Source organism: Carassius carassius, chromosome 4 (genome assembly GCF_963082965.1).
Source record: "Carassius carassius chromosome 4, fCarCar2.1, whole genome shotgun sequence".
In the NCBI taxonomy this organism is placed as follows: Eukaryota; Metazoa; Chordata; class Actinopteri; order Cypriniformes; family Cyprinidae; genus Carassius; species Carassius carassius.
In genome coordinates this window covers 8,867,886-8,877,681 of record NC_081758.1, presented here as the reverse complement: position 1 = coordinate 8,877,681, position 9,796 = coordinate 8,867,886, and positions in this window count along the sequence as shown.

Sequence of the window (9,796 nt, the reverse complement as noted above, 5' to 3'; positions counted from 1 at the left end):
CCTACCTATACGGTTAAGAGATTACTCGATGAGCGGCGCCGCGGCAGGGGGTTTCAGTATCTTGTGGACTGGGAGGGGTATGGTCCAGAGGAGAGGTGTTGGGTGCCGTCCCGGGACATTCTGGACCGCTCGTTGATTGAGGACTTCCGGCGGCATCGAGGTAGGCCCCTTCCTAGAGCGCCAGGTGACGCTCCTGGGAGGGGGGGTACTGTCGGGTCTCGGGGCTAATCACCTGTCTTTTTGGTGTGGGTGTGTGTGTGTTGGGATGGTTTGACAGCTCACCGCGTCTGCCTGTTTGTGTTTTCCCCGCCTCCCTTGTTTCCCTGTTGTTAACCTTAATTGCTCGCCACCTGTTCTCTATGTCCTTCTAATTTTTTCCCCTTTATTATTCCCTGTGTTTCTCTGTCTATTGTCAGACTGTTGTTATTCATACCAATAGCTCCGATCGTCTAGCAGCTCTTTGAACTCACCTTGTCGTGTCTTGTCCTCAGGCTCCAGTGTGTTTAGTTGATTCCTCTGCCCTTGTTCTTACAAGCCTTGAGCTCCTAGTAGCTTCCAGCTGTTCATCCCTCCGGTCCGGCGGTTATACGTACTTCTGTGAAACGTGACTCATCTGCTACTCATCCTGTCACTGCGAGTGAAACGTGACTCATCTGCTACTCATCCTGTCACTGCGAGTGAAACCTGTGAAACGTGACTCATCTGCTACTCATCCTGTCACTGCGAGTGTAACCTGTGAACCGTGACTCTTCTCCTCAGTTTCGAATAAAGCCTTGAGTTTACCCGCATCTGAATCCAGCCTGCTTTCTCCTGACAAGAATACATTCATTATGTGGATTAATGACTATGATGAGGCAGAATATAATGTTGAATCTTATGAATTGATGACTGGAGTGCATGTAGATATTTGAAAAAAAAAAAACTTACAGATTGGAGATCGGGGGATTAGATTCTTGTGCACTGCTTGCATAATAAATTTACAGCTGAAGTTGTAAAAGTGGTCACATTTGATGAACTGCTTTTTTTTATTGGCAGAGAAATTTGTGGAGTTCCTGGAGAAGGAGGATTTAACTCCGACGCAGCCCGCATTCACGCCCCAAGGTGCTAAGAATCAAACAAGCGGCTCGCACACCAAAAGGTATGCCTGGAATGCCAGTTCCCCTCTCTTGGCTTCTGTAGAGGATGTCGGAGAGAGGGGAAGAGCCGTACGTTGCTGAGTGAGGACCCCTGGGGGCGTCTTATTGGGGCCTGGGTACACAAATTTACGAACTGACAATTTATGAGAGCAAGATTTGGACACTATCTTAGCATTGTCAAGCAGAGCACAAAGATTTGGCCACCTGATACTACTGTATCTGGAAATGGAAAAAAAAAGAGTGCAAAGGGAAAGAAAGAATGCTCGAGTTTGGGTTGAAAATTATATGGATGTGTTTCATACCAGCTTACTGATGCATGATGGCACTGTGTATATGATTCTTGCAAAATATAATAAGTTTAAAAAACATGTTGAACAGTACTTTAGCTTGAAGATGTTAGGATGAAATCAGCCAGCAAAATTGCAAAGCAGTGGGTGTTAATGGAGATGATGATTTTGCAATTGTACTGTCTTGATTAATGCTTAATTTGCTATAAACAGATGTACTGTAACCTAAGTAGTAATAATGCTTTTGCTTAAGTACAAAGATGTAACCCTGTGATGAATGCTATATGGAAAATGTATTGAGTAACTTCACTAACATTAAGAAAACTGCTTACTTGCATGAAATGTATGTAGTGACTGAGGTAGAGTAGAAACATTTATGTATTAGAAATAGTTTTTATGATAAATGGACAATATAGTAGTTAAGGTGTATTTCACAGACGGTTAAGAGGAAAAAGAAGAGGAAAAGGGCTAAAGCAATGCGAAGTAAACAACTGAAAGCCTCGGCATAGGAGTTGGCCGCACTCCAGGTGATGACATCAGAAGAACCAGCGTTCGACGTCTGTGTATAAAAGACTGAGAGAGAGACTCGATGGACGGATACTGAACAAGCACAGTATCCCTCGATGCCTGATACCAGCTGATTATACCTTGATTTTGTAACTTTACTATTGTACTTTGATATAACTTTTGTTAACTTTAATAAAACTTGTATTTTATTATTGACAAGTTATGGTCTGCAAGAGTAGTAATTTAAGAGCCGTAAGCAAGAACTGACCACAGGGAAGTCTTCTGAGCAAATTGTAAGTACTATTGGAATGCTTATAGTTTTGTCCAGAGTCGACTTTCCTTACCTACCTGAGAATAATAAATAAATAGGTAAAAGGTGTATAGATAAAGGAGACACCATAAAACATTACTTAATTTAAAATAAAATATGAATGAATCCATCTCCGATAATCCTGGGTTGCTATGGTCACGCAGGTTTGTTTACGCATTAAACTCGTAGCCACAAGAAAAACATGTCGTTCCCTCAACATGAGCAGTCGGGGCCACGAGAAATGGATGTTGTTCCCTCAACATAGCATCTCGAGGCCACGACATAAGGATGTCATTACATGATGTTTCCACGAGTTAATATGACGTTCCCACAAATTAATATCATGTGGCCAGACATATCATCACATTCCCACGAGTTATTATGTCGTGGCCACGACAAAACTAAGTAAACCGAACAAGTCACCTTACGGGCACCGTATGGGAAACATCAAAGTTCTCATGCGAATTATGTTATGTGAACTACTTCAGATACGGTTATGTTAGGTTAGAGTCCCTAAAACAGAGGGAAGTTTTTTGAATATAATATTGAATATGTAAAATTATAATGAACATTATATAATTATAACATGTTATAGTGACCTCAATAAGACAACTAAAACAAATGTGTGTGAAATTTGTATATTTCTTATGTTTTATACAGCTAAAATGTGTGTTAATTTTATGTTTACAGAGTTGTCCCCATTAAATTAGGAAAATTCATTAAATCTGAAGAAGAAAAAATGTATAATGTATTTACAGACGTTAAATATTGAATGGGGTCAAACTGACCCCAAAGTTAAAGGGTTAGTTCAGCCAAAAAGGCAAAATTGACAAATGACAAAATTGTCATTTTTGACTCCATGTGACATCAGAGTGACATCGGCTCTTTGTTCATCAGTTCTCTTTTCACAGCAGTTCAGTCAGTGTACTGTTTGAGTACATGATTACTCAAGGATATTGGTTAGTTTAAACTCAGAGGGAGTGTCAGCCACATTAAAAAAGTTAACAGCTTAAGTCATTTGTGGATTAATGCTTATTGGAGACGTGAACAGTTTCAAATGTTTCAGTTCGATTTGGTGAACTGGTTCAAGAAGATCCGGTTACATCGAGTGATTCGTTCGCGAACCGGATATCACTACACTGCAGTGAATGCGCTCACAACAGACCTGAAGAGAAGACAATGCTGAATAAAGTCTATTTTTTTCTATTTTTGGACCAAAATGTATTTTCGAGGCTTCAAAATATTCCAACGGACCCTCTGATGTCACATGGACTACTTTGAAGATGTTTTTATTACCTTTCTGAACACGGACAGTATACCGTACACACACTTTCAATGGAGGGACAGAAAGCTCTCGGACTAAATCTAAAATATCTTAAACTGTGTTCTGAAGATGAACGGAGGTCTTACGGGTTTGGAACGACATTGGCAACCTCAAAGTCATCATAGAACTTCTGGATCTGTATTGTCTGCTTCTCAGTTGAGAACAGGGGGTGACTGTTCCAAATAGATCCATCACAAATATCTCTCAGTCTAGAGTTGCTGGTAGCTGAGCTTTGAAAAATTTCTGCAACATACTGACATATTGACTGCAGTGTAGATAAAATTGGAATATACATGAATTTATCTTGAACTAATACCTGATCATATATATTCCAGTATTTTTATTTCATCTTGTGTCAAATCTTAAGGAAATACTTTGAGGATATGAAACATCATATTCTACAGAATCAATTAAACTGCTTCCATGGCACTTATTAAAATGCTTTATTAAACCAGAAAAACTACCAAAAGAACACTTCAGAAATAGAGTCCTGCCTGTACATAACCCATAAATTACCTTAAAGTGCTTAACAAAGTTGTTTGGACTTCCATGGTCACTTTTGCAAAGAAAACACTTCATAGTTTTATCTCAACTAACGCACCATTCTTGCCCACAACTCTGCAACTCTAGGAGTCTCCTTTGTTTCCCAAATGTCGATGTTATAGATGGTTGTTTGCAGAAAAGTGAAAAAGCTGCTCAGGGAAGAACTGTATGACATACCAAAGACAAAATGGGTTTTAAAGAGTTTGTCAAAAGCTCCAACTGAACCTGTTGCCTTGCATTGAAGTGCCAGCTTGTCAACCACAATGAAGTAGGAGTGCTTTACCACCATGTCATCAAAGATGATCATGTCTTTCTTTCTTTAGTCAAAAATAAATTAAGGTTTTTTAGGAAAACATTACAAGATTTTTCCGTGGTGACCAACGGTTTGAGAGTTCAAATTAAAGGTCAAATGTCTGTCTCAATGTAGCTTCAAATACTCTACAGTCCCCGCAGAGAAATAAGGGTCTTATATAGAGAAACGATTGGCTGTTTTCAAAATAAAAACAATATACTTTTTAACCACAATTGGACCTTTCCGACGTCATGACGTAATGCGTGACCGATTATTTTGCTAGATAAGTACATACTGGGATCATATTGAGACTTTGAAGCTACATTGAGACAGACTTTGAACCCTCAAACTGTTGGTCACCATTGAAGTCCATTATATGTAGAAAAATCCTGGAATGTTTTCCTCAAAAACCTTAATTTTTTTTCAACTAAAGAAAGAAAGACATGGACCTCTTGGATGAGATGTGGGTTAGTAAATAATCAGCAAAAAATAAATAAATAAAAAGTGAACTAACCCTTTAAGCTGACCTTTTGAAATCTGATGAGCTGATCAACAGCTTGATATGCAGAAAGCTTTCCCGGCTTCTTTCGCCCTTTTGCAGATGGTGGTAGCTGTCTCAGCCTACAAATAAGTAAATAATAAGTAAATAAAATCCTGGTTAACATTATGCCAAAGCATAGCATTCAAAATGACTACTTGCACTATTACGAAAATGTACACTATACACCTACATAACCCACAATAACAAGTAAAACAGTTCCATTCTTACCATTCTCAACTTCAGCAGCTGACACAGCATTGTGCATCAAATCCAAGAGTTATGTGGTGGGTACAAGTCCATTGCTTTCCTTAATTACTTTTGTAATACCAACCAACCAAGAATTTGGAAAGGATTTGTGTTAAAATCCACAAATAGGTCGACTCCACCCACCGTCTACTTAACCCAATCAGATAACGGCCATGTTGCGCTGACCAATCGTTGCATGCTCTCTCTCCAACCAGTCACATTTTGCCTTACAACCAGGGTGGGAACAGACCCTGAACGTGAGTCACTCGCTACCAGTCTTTCCAACATGTAGGATCAGGAGGAGTTAAGACAGGAGAGTGATGCTAATTGATGCTAATTGAACACAGTAATTACCTGATGTTTTACCAGGTTTTTGATATGTCATTATTGTGAGGCAGTTTGACAATTTACACCATGATTGAATCGGTTATTATATCGCATTTGTCAGCCACATACATCAAGGGTGTCTTATTTCAGAAAAGAAACAATTCTAAAATTGACCATTATTCATTATGAGGTGTAAATTGTTGTAATTTATTTACTATGGAATAGTGATGGGAAGTTCGATTCTTTCCTGCGAACGGGTTCTTTCGGACGGTTCGATTCAATAAACCGGTTGAAAAAAACGGTTCACCGGTTCTTTTACGCTCGACGTAATGACGTCATTGGCGATGACGTAATGGCATCAATTCTATCAAACATTCAAATATATAAAGTCAGTAATCATAACTTTAGTCAGTTAAAAACCTCATAATCATGAAAAGTTTACAATTAAGTTTTGGAACAATGCACCAAAATACAGTAACAGCAATAATGTATGAGGATTTAAGTCTTGAAGATATAAAGTCAATAAATTAGGTGTCATCAGTGCAGAAACCATGATCCACTTACTATACATAATCCATTGAGATGTATTTGTTATTAAATTAACTTACGTTTTTGCCAGATTGCCCTTCATTCAAGCCCTCGGTTTACCTGTGCTCATAACATTAGCACAGAATCAGTTCAGAATCAATCATCAAAAGAATCAGTTTGGTTCAGATGCGCTGAGTCAGTCGGCTTTATGCTGAATCACGCAAGCGCAGTATCATCAGCTCCTCGGTTCTCGAATCGGACACGTCCGAAAGAAATGGTTTTCGGTTCAGTGTACTGATGAATCGAAAATCGATGCAACCGGTTCTTGACTCGAGAACGAGAACTGCTCTAACCGGCACGTGCTGCAGTTCAGTATAATCAGCTGCTCTACTCGTATTCATTTTCTGTTTACTACAAACTCAATTTGTGAATGTGTCATCATTAACTATAAATACAGTACAGATATTTCATAAATCATCCCTTATTCCTATTAAACATAGAGTCTTTAGAGTCTTAATTATTGTCCAACTTGCCTGAAAACACCTTTGGCCTATACATAATCTACAATATACAGATTAGAAACATCTTAAAAAAAAAAATATATATATATATATATATAACGGTTTTCTGTTCAGTGGGCTGGTGATCAGGGACGGACTGGGACTATAAAACTGCCCTGGACTTTGACTAGGCCCGGCCCAAAGCAATCGGCGCGTAAACTCGACAACAACAACAACGCCTGGCATGAGTGTCACAAGACTTTAATTATGGCTCATGATGCCATACCATCCAAATTATAGCAATAGCACTGATGTTGACTAGATGTTGAGCTGGAGTGGGTGTCTTTCTCTGCTCTTGGTCTAAGCTCAACCTGAATAAACAACGATGGAATGTTTTTTTTTTTTTAAACAGGTTGTATTCCAGGATAGCATGGAATAGTTCATATAATATGCTGTTATAACAGCATAATATACAATCTATTCCATGCTGTCTTAAAATGAATTTATTATAATAATAATCTTAATTTATGCAGTAATTAATTAATTAATCTTACTGCACATAATAATACCACATCTGAATGAAAATACACCATTACAAATGTAACTTCTGTATTCAAAATCTTCAAAGTTTGTAAGTATTAACTGTAATGTTACCAACATTTTTAAAAGTTAAAGCACAATATATTTCTTAATATTAGCTACTGCATGTGACATTTTACAGCTAAAATGTTGAAGTTTAACTGTTTTAACTACTGTAATCATTAAAAATGTAGCAACCTGAATATCACTTCCTAACATCATCCCCAGCAAGTAACTCTCTTTTCTCCTCTCATGTTCCATACTTGGATCTGGATCTGCCTGTGGAACCAGCTCATCTTTCTGTCCCTCATCATCATCACTGGTGGCATGTTGCTGCATAGCTGTCTGTGTCAGTGTACTGTTTGAGTAAATGAATTACTCCAGGATATTGGTTTGTTTCGTTCACGAATCAGACATCACTACTATGGAATGCAACGTTAATGATTCAAACTAGGCAACTTCTATGACGTATTTGACCTACAAAATGCGACCTCCTGGAGGACACAGCCTTTGAAACAGTCTGCGGATTTATTTTACATTTAGAATTAATGAATAAGTTTATTAGAATAAATAAACTATTACGTAAACAATATTGATTGCAGGATGAAGTATATGTGACGTGTAGATTCTATGAGAGCCTGTACTGTCCTATATTATACAGTCACAAGTGGTCAGATCTTCCACTGCATGTCAGATGTTCCACTTTCCTTTTTGTAATTTATCTATATTAATCTTTCTTTACTATATTAATAGACAAGGATTAGGGGTTTCCCTAGCTCTTCATAGGTGAACTTGGTTGGGGGGTGTCTTTCTCTGTGTGAACGTCTGGGCTCACCTTGTTCTTCCCCACAAGTAACTTCTGAGTGCCTTTTAGGGATTGCCGGGAACCTGTTCTGAGCATTGTCCATGTCGTGAGCTGGTGTTGGGTCTGTGACCACTGTGCTTTGCAATATTTCATCTTCTGGAATGTCTATGATGACATGGTCACTTTGGGTTGGGGACTGATGGACAGCTGTATTTGTGTCAAGAGGTGCAACTGAGTGATCAAGAATTGGTTGGAGTTGTTGCGATTTGAACTCAGGAGCCATGGGGTTCAGAGAAGACTGAGAGCCACTGACGGGAATGACTTCAAACTCTTGCACATAGGGTCCCCATGTGGTGAACTGTGGAGGTTCATTCACATAGTAGCCATCATCCTCTTATTCTCTGTCCGAGTACTGACATTCCATCTCTTGGGTTTGTCTAGTCCTCAGGCGCATTTGAGTTTGTTTGCTTTGGTGTGGCACTGAATCAGGAGTGGTCTCAACTGGCAGAAATTCACATGGTAAAAGTAAGTCCCTGTGAAGTGTACGCCGAGGGCCATTTCCTGTTTCTGGCTTCACTACATACACAGGACCACCGTCAATCCATTTCACAACAATATGGATGGGCCTTTCCCATTTATCCACTAACTTATGTTTGCCACGTACGTTGACATTCTTCACCAAGACACGGTCCCCTTCTTCTAATTCAACAGTTTTCACCTTGGCATCAAATCTGAGCTTATTTCTTTTTCCAGACTTTTTGGAGTTCTCTGCAGCCAGTGCATAACTTTCTATGAATCTCTGGCGCAAGTTTTGGACATATTCTGAGTGAGTAGTATGAGTCACAGTTGGAGGTTTCAGGCCAAGTATGAGGTCAACTGGCAGAGTCGCCTGCCTGCCGAACATTAGCTCATACGGTGAGTAACCTGTTGCATCAATCCTGGTGCAGTTGTACGCATGTACAACAGGCCTCACAAAGTCTCGCCAGTGATGTTTGTCTTTCTCATCAAGGGTACCGAGCATGCTGATAAGGGTCCTGTTAAAGCGCTCCACAGGATTCCCCTGAGGATGGTATGGGGTGGTGCGCACTTTCTCAGCCCCTATCAGTGAACACAGCTCCTTGATTATGTGGGATTCAAAGTCACATCCCTGATCACTATGAAGGCGACTAGGGAACCCATAGTAGACCAGGAAGTTTTCCCAGAGAGCTTTAGCAACAGTTCTGGCCTTTTGGTCTTTTGTTGGCACAGCTACTGCGAAGCAGGTGAAATGGTCAGTGATGACCAGTATGTTTCTGATGTCACGTCGTCGGGTTCAAGGGACAAGTAATCCATGCAAACAAGCTCTAGCGGGTAAGTTGTTTTAATATTCACCATGGGTGCTGCTCTTTGTGGCTGAGTTTTTCTTCTGAAACAACGTTTGCATGTGTGACACTTCTTCTCAACTGATTCTTTCATTTTAGGCCAATAACATTTGGCACGAGCAAGATTGAACACACGCTCTGGCCCTAGGTGACCAACCTCATTGTGAAAGCCTTTGAGAGCTCTTTCTCTGAATTCCTCAGGTAAGACGAGCTGATGAATTTTGTTCCCTCCTTCTCAAACTTATCCCACTCCATCAGGTGACTCAGCTTTTACAGATTTGAAGTGGGGCTTTTGTCTTTTTTTTTTTACCAAGGCGATGACTTTCCCAATTGATGGATCATTTCTTTGTGCTTCATGCAAGTTTTCTTTTGTCATGCCAGGTACAGTGTCTTGTCCAGTACCAGTTGAAAGATCAGGTAAGGAGGAGGCGTCAACAACAAGGGACTCAGCAAGGACAGGTAAGTGCATGGTTACTGAATGGCGTTGACATACAGCTGAGACTGCATCAG